Source organism: Ranitomeya variabilis, chromosome 1 (genome assembly GCF_051348905.1).
Source record: "Ranitomeya variabilis isolate aRanVar5 chromosome 1, aRanVar5.hap1, whole genome shotgun sequence".
NCBI classification, from domain to species: domain Eukaryota; kingdom Metazoa; phylum Chordata; class Amphibia; order Anura; family Dendrobatidae; genus Ranitomeya; species Ranitomeya variabilis.
The window spans coordinates 170,622,496-170,637,968 of record NC_135232.1 but is presented as its reverse complement, the minus strand read 5'-3'; positions in this window follow the sequence as shown (position 1 = coordinate 170,637,968).

Below are 15,473 nucleotides of genomic sequence, written 5' to 3'. Positions count from 1 at the left end.
GCCAATCTTGCGTTCAAAAAGTCAACTTGTGCTCCCTACCTTCCGAACCCCGACGTGTACCCAAACAGTGGTTTACCCCCACATATGGGGTACCAGCATACTCAGAACAAACTGGACAACAACTTTTGGCATCCGATTTCTCCTGTCACTCTTGTGAAAATAAAAAATTGCGGGCTAAAAAATAATTTTTGAGGTAAGAAAAATGACTTTTTATTTTCATGGCTCTGCGTTATAAACTTCTGTGAAGCACTTGGGGGTTCAAAGTGTTCACCACACATCTAGATAAGTTCCTTGGGGGGTCTAGTTTCCAAAATGGGGTCACTTGTGGGGGGTTTCTACTGTTTAGGCACATCAGGGGCTCTGCAAACACAGCATGATGCCCGCAGACCATTCCATGAAAGTCTGCATTTCAAAACGTCACTACTTCCCTTCCGAGCCCCGACGTGTGCCCAAATAGTGGTTTACCCCCACATATGGGGTATCAGCCTACTCAGGACAAATTGGACCACAACTTTTGTGGTCCAGTTTCTCCTTTTACAGTTGGTAAAATAAAAAAATTGTTGCTAAAAATAATTTTTGTGACTAAAAAGTTAAATGTTGATTTTTTCCTTACATGTTGCTTCCGCTGCTGTGAAACACCTGAAGGGTTAATAAACTTCTTTAATGTGGTTTTGGACACCTTGAGGGGTGGAGTTTTTAGAATGGTGTCACTTTTGGGTATTTTCAGCCATATAGACCCCTCAAACTGACTTCAAATGTGAGGTGGTCCCTAAAAAAAAGGTTTTGTAAATTTTGCTGTAAAAATGAGAAATCGGTGGTCAAATTTTAACCCTTATAACTTCCTAGCAAAAAAAAAATTTGTTTCCAAAATTGTGCTGATGTAAAGTAGACATGTGGGAAATGTTATTTATTAACTATTTTGTGTCACATAACTCTCTGGTTTAACAGAATAAAAATTCAAAATGTGAAAATTGCGAAATTTTCAAAATTTTTGCCAAATTTCCGTTTTTTTCACAAATAAACTCAGAAATTATCGACCTAAATTTACCACTAACATGAAGCCCAATATGTCACGAAAAAACAATCTCAGAATCGCTAGGATCCGTTGAAGCGTTCCTGAGTTATTACCTCATAAAGGGACACTGGTCAGAATTGCAAAAAACGGCAAGGTCATGAAGGGGTTAACAGAATAAAAATTCAAATTTTGAAAATTGTGAAATTTTCAAAATTTTCGCCAAATTTCCTTTTTTTTCACAAATAAACGCAAAAATGATCGACCTAAATTTACCACTAACATGAAGCGCAATATGTCAATCTCAGAATCACTACGATCCGTTGAAGCATTCCTGAGTTATTACCTCATAAAGGGACACAGGTCAGAATTGCAAAAAATGGCCAGATCATTAAGGTAAAAATAGGCTGGGTCATGAAGGGGTTAAAAAAAAGTATACAGTTGAGGAAGTTTTGCCTTATCATCAAATATAATGATGAATTTTTTCATATGGATGCAATCTTTAAAGGGTTGTTCCACGAACAAAGTACATTTTAATTAATAGATCTTAGAACAAAATATTGTAATAATATAAAATGTTATGTAAGAGCAGTAAAAAGCATATGGCTCAGTGTCCTAATTTAAATACGGTATGTAATAACAAAGAATATAAAACTTTGAATAGTACAGATAATAAAGTATAATGCAAACAAAAGTGTCCCCAAAACACAGTATGGCACCCCCACAGTACCCCCTCTCCCTAAATCCCCCAGACAAGGAATGGTAACCCCATCACAGTATGACTCTCCAACTTCTTCTCACTTCCCAGCCCTCCATACAGTATAATGGCCACAAAGTGCTCCATACAGTATAATGGGCCATGCATAGTCCTCCATACAGGATGACAGGGCCCCGCATTACCTTCCATATGGTGTAATGGCCCCACATAGTGCTCCATACCGTATAATGACCTCACATAGTGCCTCATACAGTATAATGGGCCCCACATAGTCCTCCATGCAGCATAACAGAGTTGCCTTCCATACAGTATGATGGCCCACATAGTGCTCCAGACAGTATAATGGCCCCACATAGTGCGCCATACAATATAATGGCCCCATATAGTGCTCCATGTGGTATAATTGCCCAACATAATGTTCCATACCATATATTGGCTGCACATAGTGCTCCATATAGTATTATGGTCCACATTGTGTCCCATACAGTATAATGGCCCACATAGTGCTCCATATAGTGTAAGGGTCCCACATAGTGTTCTATTCAGTATAATGGCCTCACATAGTGCTCCATACAGTATAATGATCCCACATTGTGCACTATACAGTATAATGGCCCCACATAGTGCTCCTTACAGTATAATAGGCACCACATAGTGTCCATACAGTTTAATGGCCTCACATAGTGCTCCATACAGTACAATGACCCCACATAGTGCTGCATACAGTATAATGGCCTCACAAAGTGCTCCATTCAGTGTAATGGCCCCACATAGTGCTGCATGCAGTATAATGGCCCCACATAGTGCTCCATACAGTATAATGGCCCCACATAGTCCTCCATACAGTATAATGACCTCACATAGCCCTCCATACAGTATAATGGCCACAAAGTGCTCCATACAGTATAATGGGCCATGCATAGTCCTCCATACAGGATGACAGGGCCCCGCATTACCTTCCATATGGTGTAATGGCCCCACATAGTGCTCCATACCGTATAATGACCTCACATAGTGCCTCATACAGTATAATGGGCCCCACATAGTCCTCCATGCAGCATAACAGAGTTGCCTTCCATACAGTATGATGGCCCACATAGTGCTCCAGACAGTATAATGGCCCCACATAGTGCGCCATACAATATAATGGCCCCATATAGTGCTCCATGTGGTATAATTGCCCAACATAATGTTCCATACCATATATTGGCTGCACATAGTGCTCCATATAGTATTATGGTCCACATTGTGTCCCATACAGTATAATGGCCCACATAGTGCTCCATATAGTGTAAGGGTCCCACATAGTGTTCTATTCAGTATAATGGCCTCACATAGTGCTCCATACAGTATAATGATCCCACATTGTGCACTATACAGTATAATGGCCCCACATAGTGCTCCTTACAGTATAATAGGCACCACATAGTGTCCATACAGTTTAATGGCCTCACATAGTGCTCCATACAGTACAATGACCCCACATAGTGCTGCATACAGTATAATGGCCTCACAAAGTGCTCCATTCAGTGTAATGGCCCCACATAGTGCTGCATGCAGTATAATGGCCCCACATAGTGCTCCATACAGTATAATGGCCCCACATAGTCCTCCATACAGTATAATGACCTCACATAGTCCTCCATACAGTATAATGGTCCCACATAGCCCTCCATACAGTACAATGGCCCCACATAGTGCTCCATAATATATAAAGGGCCCCACATAATGCTCCACACAGTATAATCTACCAGACTGTTTAAAAGGATCAGTGTAGGGTATTTTATCAGCTATTTACAGTTTGACGAAAGGCAAATAAGCTCTAACTAATGATTCCTAAATATGAGTAATAATTATAAAACTTAACCTTCATTTATCAAATTATAAAAATTACACTGGTCAATAGTGGTCAATATTTCTCTTTTAGTTCTGACGATACATAGTTTACACTTATAATATCTTTACTAATAGGTTCATCCATCAACTAACTAGTTCATAAATCAACCCAGTCTGGATATTCAAGGGGCACTAAGACCAATTAATCTATTTGGGGATATAGTAATTTACATGACATTTATTTATCTCTTTATGATTGTTAGTTCTACACGGGATTTCATTAAAGAGATTAAAGTTGTTCTCATATATATATATAATGTCAACCCCTTTCAATGGAAATTGTCGAAGCAACTTTCCTATAGCATCGCTGTACTAATCCTGTCAGGGATATACTTCAAGGCGATATCCAGTTATCAAACCATTCAACTGTCTATCATAAGATACAGATGTACCTACAACAATGTAATCACTGAGATATCACATCAGTGTAGTGGTTTATCCCTGCTAGAGTATAGACTCATTATCTCTTTCAGGTCCACCCTATGTTATGTTATCTGTGTTAAAAAGTAGTTTGATACTGAAAATTGTCATTCTAGTTGCCACTAATATTTAATTAGTTATTATTATAACCAGATTAGAGTAGCTCCATAGTGTATCTCAGGACTATTAATAGCTGTCAATGCATTGTGTGGCCGCAGAACAATACTTCATGTGCTTAATGGTGACCAACAACAACTAGTGCTTATTAAAATAAAAGACCAGCTGCCTTCCCAACATGTTTCACCATTACTGGCGTCTTCAGGGGAAGTGAGGCTGCCATAGCTGCAGGGAGAGGCCCACGAGCTTTTATAAAGTAGCTTTGTGATGTCAATCCAGGACACTTCCATTGGTAAAAAGATCCTCCTTGAATGGTGAAGAGATATATGACTATTCAGAGGTTGATCCTATAGGTGCATGTCTTTTGAGAGAAAACTCACAATTCTTGTGCCTCTAGGGACCTATGAAAAAGGTCCTTCCAGGTCAGCATTGGACACGACACCTGCGCAAACAAAATAAACATTTTGAGGACCTTCGAGATCACAAGGTATCAATCGGCAAGTGTGAACATCATGTTGTGCATGTAGATACAAAGGACCTGTCCATGCAGTGTCAACACCACTGTGCATGTCCCACAGAGTGGCCACCAAAAGGAAAGTTGTCTAGATAATTTCCATTGAAAGGGGTTGACATTATATATAAAGGTACCTTCACATTAAGCGACGCTGCAGCGATAGCGACAACAATGTAGATCGCTGCAGCGTCGCTGTTTGATCGCTGGAGAGCTGTCACACAGACCGCTCTCCAGCGACCAACGATGCCAGCAATGTTTTACAATGGTAACCAGGGTAAACATCGGATTACTAAGCGCAGGGCCGCGCTTAGTAACCCAATGTTTACCCTGGTTACCAGCGTAAAATGTAAAAAAAACAAACAGTACATACGTACATTCGCATCCCCCGGCGTCCGCTTCCTGCACTGACTGAGCGCCGGCCCTAACAGCAGAGCGGTGACGTCACCGCTGTGCTGTACTTTCACTTTCACTTTACGGCGCTCAGTCAGTGTGGGAAGCGGACGCCGGGGGACGCGAATGTAAGTATGTAGTGTTTGTTTTTTTTACATTTTACGCTGGTAACCAGGGTAAACATCGGGTTACTAAGCGCGGCCCTGCGCTTAGTAACCCGATGTTTACCCTGGTTACCAGTGTAAAACATCGCTGGTATCGTTGCTTTTGGTGTCAAACACGACGATACACGCCGATGTGACGACCAAATAAAGTTCTGAACTTTATTCAACGACCAGCGATAAAACAGCAGGATCCTGATCGCTGCTGCGTGTCACACTAAACGATATCGCTAGCCAGGACGCTGCAACGTCACGGATCGCTAGCGATATCGTTTAGTGTGAAGGTACCTTAAGAGAACAGCTTTAATCTCTTTAATGAAATCCTGTGTAGAACTTAACCATAAAGAGATAAATAAATGTCTTGTAAATACTGTAACTAAATCCACAAATGGATTAATTGGTCTTTGTGCCCTTGAATATCCAGACTGGGTCAATTGATGAACTACTTAGTTGATGGTTAAATCTATTAGAAAATATATTAAAAGTGTAAACTATGTATCTTCAGGATGAAAAGAGAAATATTGGCCACTATCAACCTGTGTAATTTTAATACTGGACATTAGTTCTATAATTTGATAAATATAGGTTACTATTTTTAATCTTAGCGCCAGTGTATTTCATCTATTTTAAATATAGGTTACGTTTTATTATTTTTACTCATATTTAGGAATCTTTGTTTAGGGCTTATTTGCCTTTCAGGAAACGGTAAATAGTACAGTATAATGGCCCCAAATAGTGCTCCATACAGTACAATGGCCCCATACAGTGCTCCATACAGTAAAATAGCCTCACATAGTGCTCAATATGGTATAATGGCCGCACATATTGCTCCTTACAGAATAATTGCCTCACATAATGCTCCATACATAATAATTGCCTCACATAGTGCTCCATACAGTATAATGGTCCCACATAGTGCTCCATACAGAACAATGACGCCTCATATAGTGCTCCATACAGTATAATTGCCTCACATAGTGCTATATACAGTATAATTGCCTCACATAGTGCTCTATACAGTATAATGGTCCCACATAGTGCTCCATACAGAATAATGGTGCCTCATATAGTGCTCCATACAGTATAATTGCCTCACATAGTGCTATATACAGTATAATTGCCTCACATAGTGCTCCATACAGTGTAATGGTCTCACATGCTCTATATCGTATAATGGCCTCTCATAGTGCTCCATACAATATAATGGTGTCACATAGTGCTCTACATAGTATAATGGCCTCACATAGTGCTCCGTACAGTATAATGGTGTCACATAGTGCTCCATACAGCATAATGGCCTCACATAGTGGTCTATACAGTATAATGGCCCCACATAGTGCTCCATACAGTATAATGGCAACACATAGTGATCCATACAGTATAATGCAACACATAGTGTTCCATACAGTGTAATGACCTCACATAGTGCTCCATACAGTATAATGACCTCACATAGTGCTCTATACAGTATAATGGCTCCACATAGTGCTCCATACAGTATAATATTCCCCACATAAAAAAAATACTCCCCTCTGCCTGTTTGCCCGTTGTCCAGTCTCTTCAGATCCTCTGCATATCTTAGTACAGTGGGCGCATTGTAATAACGTAATGACGTCATTGCTCCCACTGTCCTGAAACATCAGATGCAGAGGGGGAATGATGGGAGAGGAAGCATCAGCTGACGCTCCTTCCTCCATCATTGTTTTCAACTGTATTGTCATCTGGGAAGCTGATATAGGTGAAAGTACGATGCTGGGTGGGGAGGTGGGGGACCCGCCCGGCATCATGGGCCAAATATACTCAGAGGATCCCCCAAGCATCGCAGGCCAAATATAGTAACCCTGCAGGCCAGATATAGCCCGCGGGCCAGAGTTTGCCACATGTGCCATAAGTGATGTTATACTCGCTGGCCAAGTTTTTTAAGGGCCAGTACATAACTTCTTTCTTGCATTTTCAGAAACACATGGCATAACTTTACATAACATAACATGGTACAAGACAACACTATGTGACCACTGCCCCTAGTTATTTCCTTGATAGTAGATTTCAAGCGTACATTTTATTACAAGTGGGTGGCTCAGCATTCAGACAGTTCATGTTGAATGGCCTCCTTTTAAGGAGTAGGGCAGATTTTGACTAGCATTTTAACTAGCACCCTACACCTGTTCAGAAAAAGTTTTTTTGATCATGTTGTCACTTTTATAAAGTTTTCAATTAGATTTCTCTTCTTTTTTTCTCCTGCTTTGACTAAAAAAAAGCACACGAGAATGGGAAAGTATGAACTCGGTCCTATAAGAGACTCACAGGACATACAAGTCACAAAACTTTGAAGCTCAGTTTTCTGTGAGGAAGGTGAGTCTCTATGACGCATATATTTCTTCTCTTGTATCATATTACATGTGAGCTATTTGTAGTGTGAGATGTAGGAAATATGGCTTAGGGTTGTCACTCAGTATTAAATCATAAATTAGTTCTGCCCTTGTTTATGCTACTTAGTAGAGTATTTTAAAGAGATATTTCCATTTTGGATAAGCCATCATTTCAAGAGCAGTTGGAGCTTGATTTTTTAGATTCCTTCAGTCTTAATGAGAATCTTTCACTAGAAACAACCCTCCTAAGTCGTCTATATGGGCATGAAGGCCATAGGAAGCAGCATAAAATGATACCTTGATATCTGCAATATAATGTCTTATTCCAGAGAAATCTAGGGTTATTTATATGTAAATGAGCTGTTCCAGGCTATGGGATGGACACTGGTCTCCCTGAGATTCTTCCTCCAGAGCTTATTATAAACTAGATGGTGGCCCGATTCTAACGCATCGGGTATTCTTGAATGCACAGCCACGTAGTATATAACAGCCCACGTAGTATATAGCACAGCCACGTAGTATATAACACAGCCCACGTAGTATATAGGATAGCCACGTAGTATATTGCACAGCCACGTAGTATATAACACAGCCCACGCGTATATAACACAGCCCACACAGTATATAACACAGTCACATAGTATATAGCACAGCCCACATAGTATATAGCACAGCCATGTAGTATATAGCAGCCATGTAGTATATAACACAGCCCACGCAGTATATAACACAGCTCACATAGTATGTAACACAGCCCACGCAGTATATAATACAGCCCAGCAGTATATTGCAGTGTGGGCACCATATCCCTGTTAAAAAAATAATTAAAATAAAAAATAGTTATATACTCACCTTCCGGCGTTCACCGAAGCTGTCCCGCTCCTCGCGATGCGGCCGGCAGCTTCCGTTCCCAGTGATGCATTGTAAAATTACCCAGATAACGTAGCGGTCTCGCAAGACCGCTAAGTCATCTGGGTAATTTCGCAATGCATCACTGGGAACGGATGCTGCCGGCCGCATCGCGAAGAGCGGGACAGCTTCAGTGGATGCCGGAAGGTGAGAATAGCACAATTTTTTATTTTTTTAATTATTTTTAACATTAGATCTGTTTACTATTGATGCTGGATAGGCAGCATCAATAGTAAAAAGTTGGTCACACAGGGTTAATAGCAGCATTAACAGACTGCGTTACACAACGTTATGCCGCGGTATAACGCAGTCCGTTTAACGGACTGCTAAACCGCTATGGGGGCACTGACTGGGAGTAGGGAGGGGACACTGACTGGACAGAAGTAGGAAAGGGAGAATTTGCGGCCGGACTGTGCCCGTCGCTGATTGGTCAGTGACGCGGCATTTCCGTTACAGACAGACAAACAGACGGAAGTACCCCTTAGACGATTATATAGATAGATAAAATGGCGAGTTACCAGTGAGACAAGTAGCTAACACAGAACAGTAGAACTGAACTGTGCCTTCTTGCAAACACATTCTTTTGCAGATCTCACAGCTCCGCTGTATTGCAACAATGTTACAACCTTGTCTGTCTGTGAGATGGAAGCTGAAGCTGTGTCAGGTATAATCACACACAGCTCCGCAGTGAGGTCAGGAGAGCGGCCATTACACTGATAACTCCCCTTCATGTAAAGTAAGCCTAGGACGTAGATCCTCATGCAGATCAGTTTTTGGCCCATAGCCTGGAACAGCTTATTTACACATAAGAAAAATGTGGATTTCTCTGGAATAAGCCAATAATTGAGCTCTGCAGATATAGATGGCATGAGACGCTGAATACTGTTAGGCTTGATCCTCACTTTGTATATGCCCACTCTCAGGATGTAAGTGCCCTATAGTGTGCAGTCACCATAGGGACTCACAACAAAGAAACATGCACAAGGTGTTATATGCAGGGCCGGCGTTAGGGCAAGGCAGAGAAGGCAGCTGCCTAGGGCCCCCTCTCCCTTGGGGTTCCCAGCGTCTACAGCAGAAGCTTCACTGATAATAGCATTATCAGTAAAGCTTCTGATGCAGAGACTGGTTGAGGACCTGTAGTGACATCGCGATCAAGTGACCTGCCATGTTACCGTGATGTCACCACAGGCCATGTACTTTGGGAATGTCTGGACATTCCTGGTAGTGAAAAAGGAGGGTGCAATGAAGCACAGGAGCACCACCCCCCTGAACCGACCCATCAGAGTGATAGAAGTGCTCATTGGTCAGTGCTCCTGTCCTCCTGCATAGGGCCAGTGAGGGGGAGAGAGAGCTAGAGATGGCAGCGACCAACCTGAGCGGTGAGCTAAGTAGTGCAGCACTGTGTGTGCTGCTCCTGATGGAAATGGCTCATGTCCTGCTGTCAGCTCCTCCTTCTCTTGTTGGCAGTCCCAGCAGAGGAGAGGGCAGGGAGGTGTCTGCTGGGACAGTGCTGCTGGGAGCAGCTCATAGTGTGGAACATCTCATTCCCTCCAGTATAAAGCAGTGTATGTATCTGCTGTGTGTGTGGTGTATGTGTGGTATGTGTAGTGTATGCTGTGTGTGAGCTATGTGTATGTGTTTATGTGAAACACATGTATCAAATGAGCATTTGTTGTGCAGCATGTGTGTGCCATGCAGGGCCGGACTGGCCATTTGGCAATTCTGGCAAATGCCAGAAGGGCCGGTCTGGTTGTGGGCTGCCTTGTGTGCTACGTTGTTAACAGAATCAATGTTCTCAAGACACCCATACTGTTAACAATTGTGATGGAGCACAAAGCCGGTCACTCCGTCACTCTCCTCAGCATGCCGTGGGTATAATTAGAAATATTGGTCTTGTAGTAAATCTTCCTTTCCTCCATCCAGGGTAATATTAGTAATATATCCCATCTGGTTATTGGAGACCGGGACACCATGGGCCTGTGTGATTTCAAATGCCAGGGCTGAATTTCATCCCAAGTCCGTACCTGGTGCCATGTATGTATGTGTGTATAATTGCGAGTCATGTATGTATGTGTATATAGAAGTGCATGCCATGTATGTGTGTGTACTGTATGTATAAGTGTGTGCCATGTATGTATGTTTGAGGCTGCTGCAACACTAGCAGGATTTGGTCAGTATTTTACATCAGTATTTGTAAGCCAAAACCAGGAGTGGGTGATAAATACAGAAGTGGTGCATATGTTTCTATTATACTTTTCCTCTGATTGTTCCACTCCTGGTTTTGGCTTACAAATACTGATGTAAAATACTGACCAAATACTGATAGTGTGACGGCAGCCTGAGTGTCATGGTGCAATATGTGAGCATTTGGGGCCTCATTTTAAACTTTTGCCTAAAACCGACCCTGGTTATACGTTTCTTTTCAATGGCCTTCTGTGTGGTGTGCTGCATGTTCTTATATGTATATTTCAACAGTCATATACTGGCCAGATAGAGGCTGAATGAACACACTTTAGACTGTTTTTTTACTTGTGTTATTTTTGCCACAATATTGCAATATTTTCATTTTTCTGCAATTTAGTTGTTATAATCAGTTTGCTATAAACGTCTTGGCATTTCTATTATGCATAAAGGCAAACAGAGTTTTATTTTCCATCCAGCTCAGTTCTGAAGGAGCTCACTTATTGCACATAAGATAATGGGGATGTCTAAGAATTTTTTGTTTAATAAACTATTGTAAGGTAAATTTATTATAGCTTTTTTTTTCAAATACATCTACTTTTTTTTCACGGTCACTTCAAATCTTCATGCCACTAAAAGAGTAATGAAATCTTATAATTATATGGCCTTTACAGAAAGATGAGATCAGAGATAGAACAATTAACATCAATTTATTGCCCATGTATTCTACTGCAGTTAAAATGTATGGGCTTTTTTTCATATATTGACTGACTTATAGAACAAAATATGCTCCAGTGATTACAGTCAAATGCAATTTTTTTGATTGATGATTGTGATTAATTTGGACGTTCGGTACAGATGTCAGCAGGGGAATCATTTTTCTTTGCATCTCAATGAACAGTGAGATTAGAACACCGGCCTTCCTTGTTTCAGTATGTTTACATATAGTCTGTCATTACTTTCAGTGATCTAATTTTCCACTGGATGTTCAGATGACCTTGTGGTAATTCTATTTTGTGTATCTACAAACAATCACCCTATGCTTAGTAAGATAATGTCATGCACAGTGTGGGAAGACTTAGGGTACCGTCACACAGTGCAATTTTGATCGCTACGACGGTACGATTCGTGACGTTCTAGCGATATCGTTACGATATCGCAGTGTCTGACACGCAGCAGCGATCAGGGATCCTGCTGAGAATCGTACGTCGTAGCAGATCGTTTGGAACTTTCTTTCGTCGCTTGATCACCCGCTGACATCGCTGGATCGTTGTGTGTGACAGCGATCCAGCGATGCGTTCACTGGTAACCAGGGTAAACATCGGGTAACTAAGCGCAGGGCCGCGCTTAGTAACCCGATGTTTACCGTGGTTACCAGCGTAAAAGTAAAAAAAAACAAACCGTACATGCTCACCATCTGATGTCCGTCCGGTCCCTTGCCGTCCGCTTCCCGCTCTGACTGTCTGCCGGCCGGAAAGTGAGAGCAGATCACAGCGGTGACGTCACCGCTGCACTCTGCTCTCACTGTACGGCCGGATCTGTCAGAGCAGGAAGCGGACGGCAAGGGACCGGACGGACATCAGATGGTGAGCATGTACGTTTTTTTTTTTTTACTTTTACGCTGGTAACCACGGTAAACATCGGGTTACTAAGCGCGGCCCTGCGCTTAGTTACCCGATGTTTACCCTGGTTACCCGGGGACTTCGGCATCGCTCCAGCGCCGTGATTGCAACGTGTGACCGCAGTCTACGACGCTGGAGCGATAATCATACGATCGCTGCGACGTCACGGATCGTGCCGTCGTAGTGATCAAAATTGCACTGTGTGACGGTACCCTTAGGGTACTGTCACACTCTGCAACTTTCCAACGATCACGACCAGCGATACGACCTGGCCGTGATCGTTGGAAAGTCGTTGTGTGGTCGCTGGGGAGCTGTCACACAGACAGCTCTCCAGCGACCAATGATGCCGAAGGCCCCGGGTAAACAGGGTAAAAGCGCAGGGCCACGCTTAGTAACCCGATGTTTACCCTGGTTACCATCGTAAAAGTAAAAAAAAAACAAACAGTACATACTCACATTCCGGTGTCCGTCAGGTCCCTTGCCGTCTGCTTCCCGGACTGACTGAGTGCCGCCGTAAAGTGAAAGCACAGCGGTGACGTCACCGCTGTGCTCTGCTCTTACTTTACGGCCGGCAGTCAGTCAGAGCGGGAAGCAGACTGCGAGGGACCTGACGAACACCGGAATGTGAGTATGTACTGTTTGTTTTTTTTTACTTTTACGATGGTAACCAGGGTAAACATCGGGTTACTAAGCGTGGCCCTGCGCTTAGTAACCCGATGTTTACCCTGGTTACAAGCGAACGCATCGTTGGATCGGTGTCACACACACCAATCCAACGATGACAGCGGGAGATCCAGCGACGAAAGAAAGTTCCAAACGATCTGCTATGACGTACGATTCTCAGCAGGGTCCCTGATCGCTGCTGCGTGTCAGACACAGCGATATCGTATGGATATCGCTGGAATGTCACGGATCGTACCGTCGTAGCGACAAAAGTGCCACTGTGAGACAGTACCCTAAGTGCAACACACGGGGAAGAGGGGAAGGAAGCCCAAACGGTAGAGATAGGCGGAGTGGGGACCCCTATGAAAATCGAATAGCACCCTGCCTCCCTTACTGTCCCTATATTGGTTCCACACCAATCGCCGAGCAGGAACCTAAACCCTGTATATCCCTAGAGCTAGGTCCTGAATAGGGAAGCACCAAAAAAAAAAAAAAGCATGAATCGCACCTCCAAAAATCATACGTTGATCTAAAGCCGCTAGGCAAAAATTTATATAACTGAACATGATGTTCTTAGTTTAACATTCTGATCAGACTGTATGAAGCCCACTGCCATGTCACGACAAACATCGTAGTGGGTCCTATCGTCCTAACGCAGCGGAGCTGTGCGCCGACCACCACCACAGCAGCAATGTGTAAGACTGAGTACCCATGACTCCAGACCATGCCGCCCCACCAGCACAAAACGACTGCAACAATGGCCGCCACACAGCACCCACACCAAATGAAAGGAGCACTGAAACTCACCTTCCTCCAACTCTTCAGTGAGAGCAAAAATGAGCTAGACCCTTTACTATGCAGTACGGGGTTTGTCGTGACGTGGCAGTGGGCTTCATACACTCTGATCAGAATGTTAAACTAAGAACCTCATGGGGTCATGGGGACTCAGTCTTGCAGCATGGGCGCTGTGGGGTACCAGGTCGTCTGCCCTGCTGATGCATTGCCGCTGTGGCAGTGGTCAGCGCACGGCTCCGCTCCGTTGGGGCGGTAAGACCCACTACGATGTTTGCCATGACTTGGCAGTGGGCTTCATAGACTCTGATCAGAATGTTAAACTAAGAACCTCATGGGGACTCAGTCTTGCAGTATGGGCGCTGTGGGGCACCAGGTCGTCTGCCCTGCTGGTACATTGTCGCTGTGGCGGTGGTCGGTGCACGCCTCCGCTCCGATAGGGCGGTAAGACCCACTACAATGCTTGCCGTGACTTGGCAGTGGGCTTCATACACTCTGATCAGAATGTTAAACTGAGAACCTCATGCTCAGTTATATACTTTTTTGCCTAGCGGCTTTAGATCATTGTATGATTTTTGGAGGTGTGGTTCATGCTGTTTTTTTTGTGCAAAGCCTGAATAGGGAAGGTAGGGAGATGAACACTAAAGATAAGAAGGGAGACAAACAAGGGGAAGCAACTTAACTTGAGCAGACTCCAGAGAGATAGCACCAAACATCCTCCAACAGCACCAGAGAGGAAGACAACTGCTATACTCCAACCTTCACAAGGGGAAAATGTGAACTCCCTGAAGCAGACTGGGAGTCTGTAAACACCCAAGTCTAGGTGTGTCAATTAGACCACTGGGTCCAAAAGTCAGAAGGATTAATAGAAGGCATCTGCAATGCCAAACGCAGAGACCTTCTGCAGCCAGATGCAGGGCAACTGTCTGTACCATGTGACACACCCGTGACAGATAACAAGAGAATATTAAAGTAACACTTATTGGATGCAATCATATAACATGTTAAAGGGAATTTTATCTGTAGTATACTCTGCTTGCATGCAGTTTCCGAAATTTTCTCACACCTGTCAAGCATAATGCTCATTCTGCCCACAGCTTATCTCACAGCCTACAATATTTGGCTGAATGATTGTATTATAGGGAACACTTATCTTTCATGCTTCAAAAACGATGGTCACAGATTCTGGTCCCTGTAGCCTTCTGCTGCTGGCACTGTAATAATTGTGTGTGTATAACATACACCTTGCTGACTCTTTTGCTATTATCTGACCATCTTTATTTTTGCTTTCAACCCAGATATGTATGTGAACCCCTATACACTGCCCATTCCTGCATTGATTAGGTTTTTTGATAGCATTAATCTGTGACTCGCTCTCCTACCATGGTTCCACCAATGTTAATCAAAGAAAAACTTACTGGAGGATCTTTTTGAACTTAAAGGGAATCTGTCAGTAGGATCAACCCTCCTAAGTCATCTATATGGGCAAGCAGATCACAGCAAGCTGAATAAAATGATACCTTGATATCTGTGATTTGATTCCCGAGAAATCCATGCTTTTGTTAATATTTAATAAGTTGTGAAAGGGGTTGTCAACTACTAGGACAACCCTTTCTTAAACTAAATGTTAGATCCCGATAAAATAAGTAAACCTATATTCACCTCTCGTGCCAACGCTGTTCCAACGGTGTCAGCACTCGCGGTCCCGC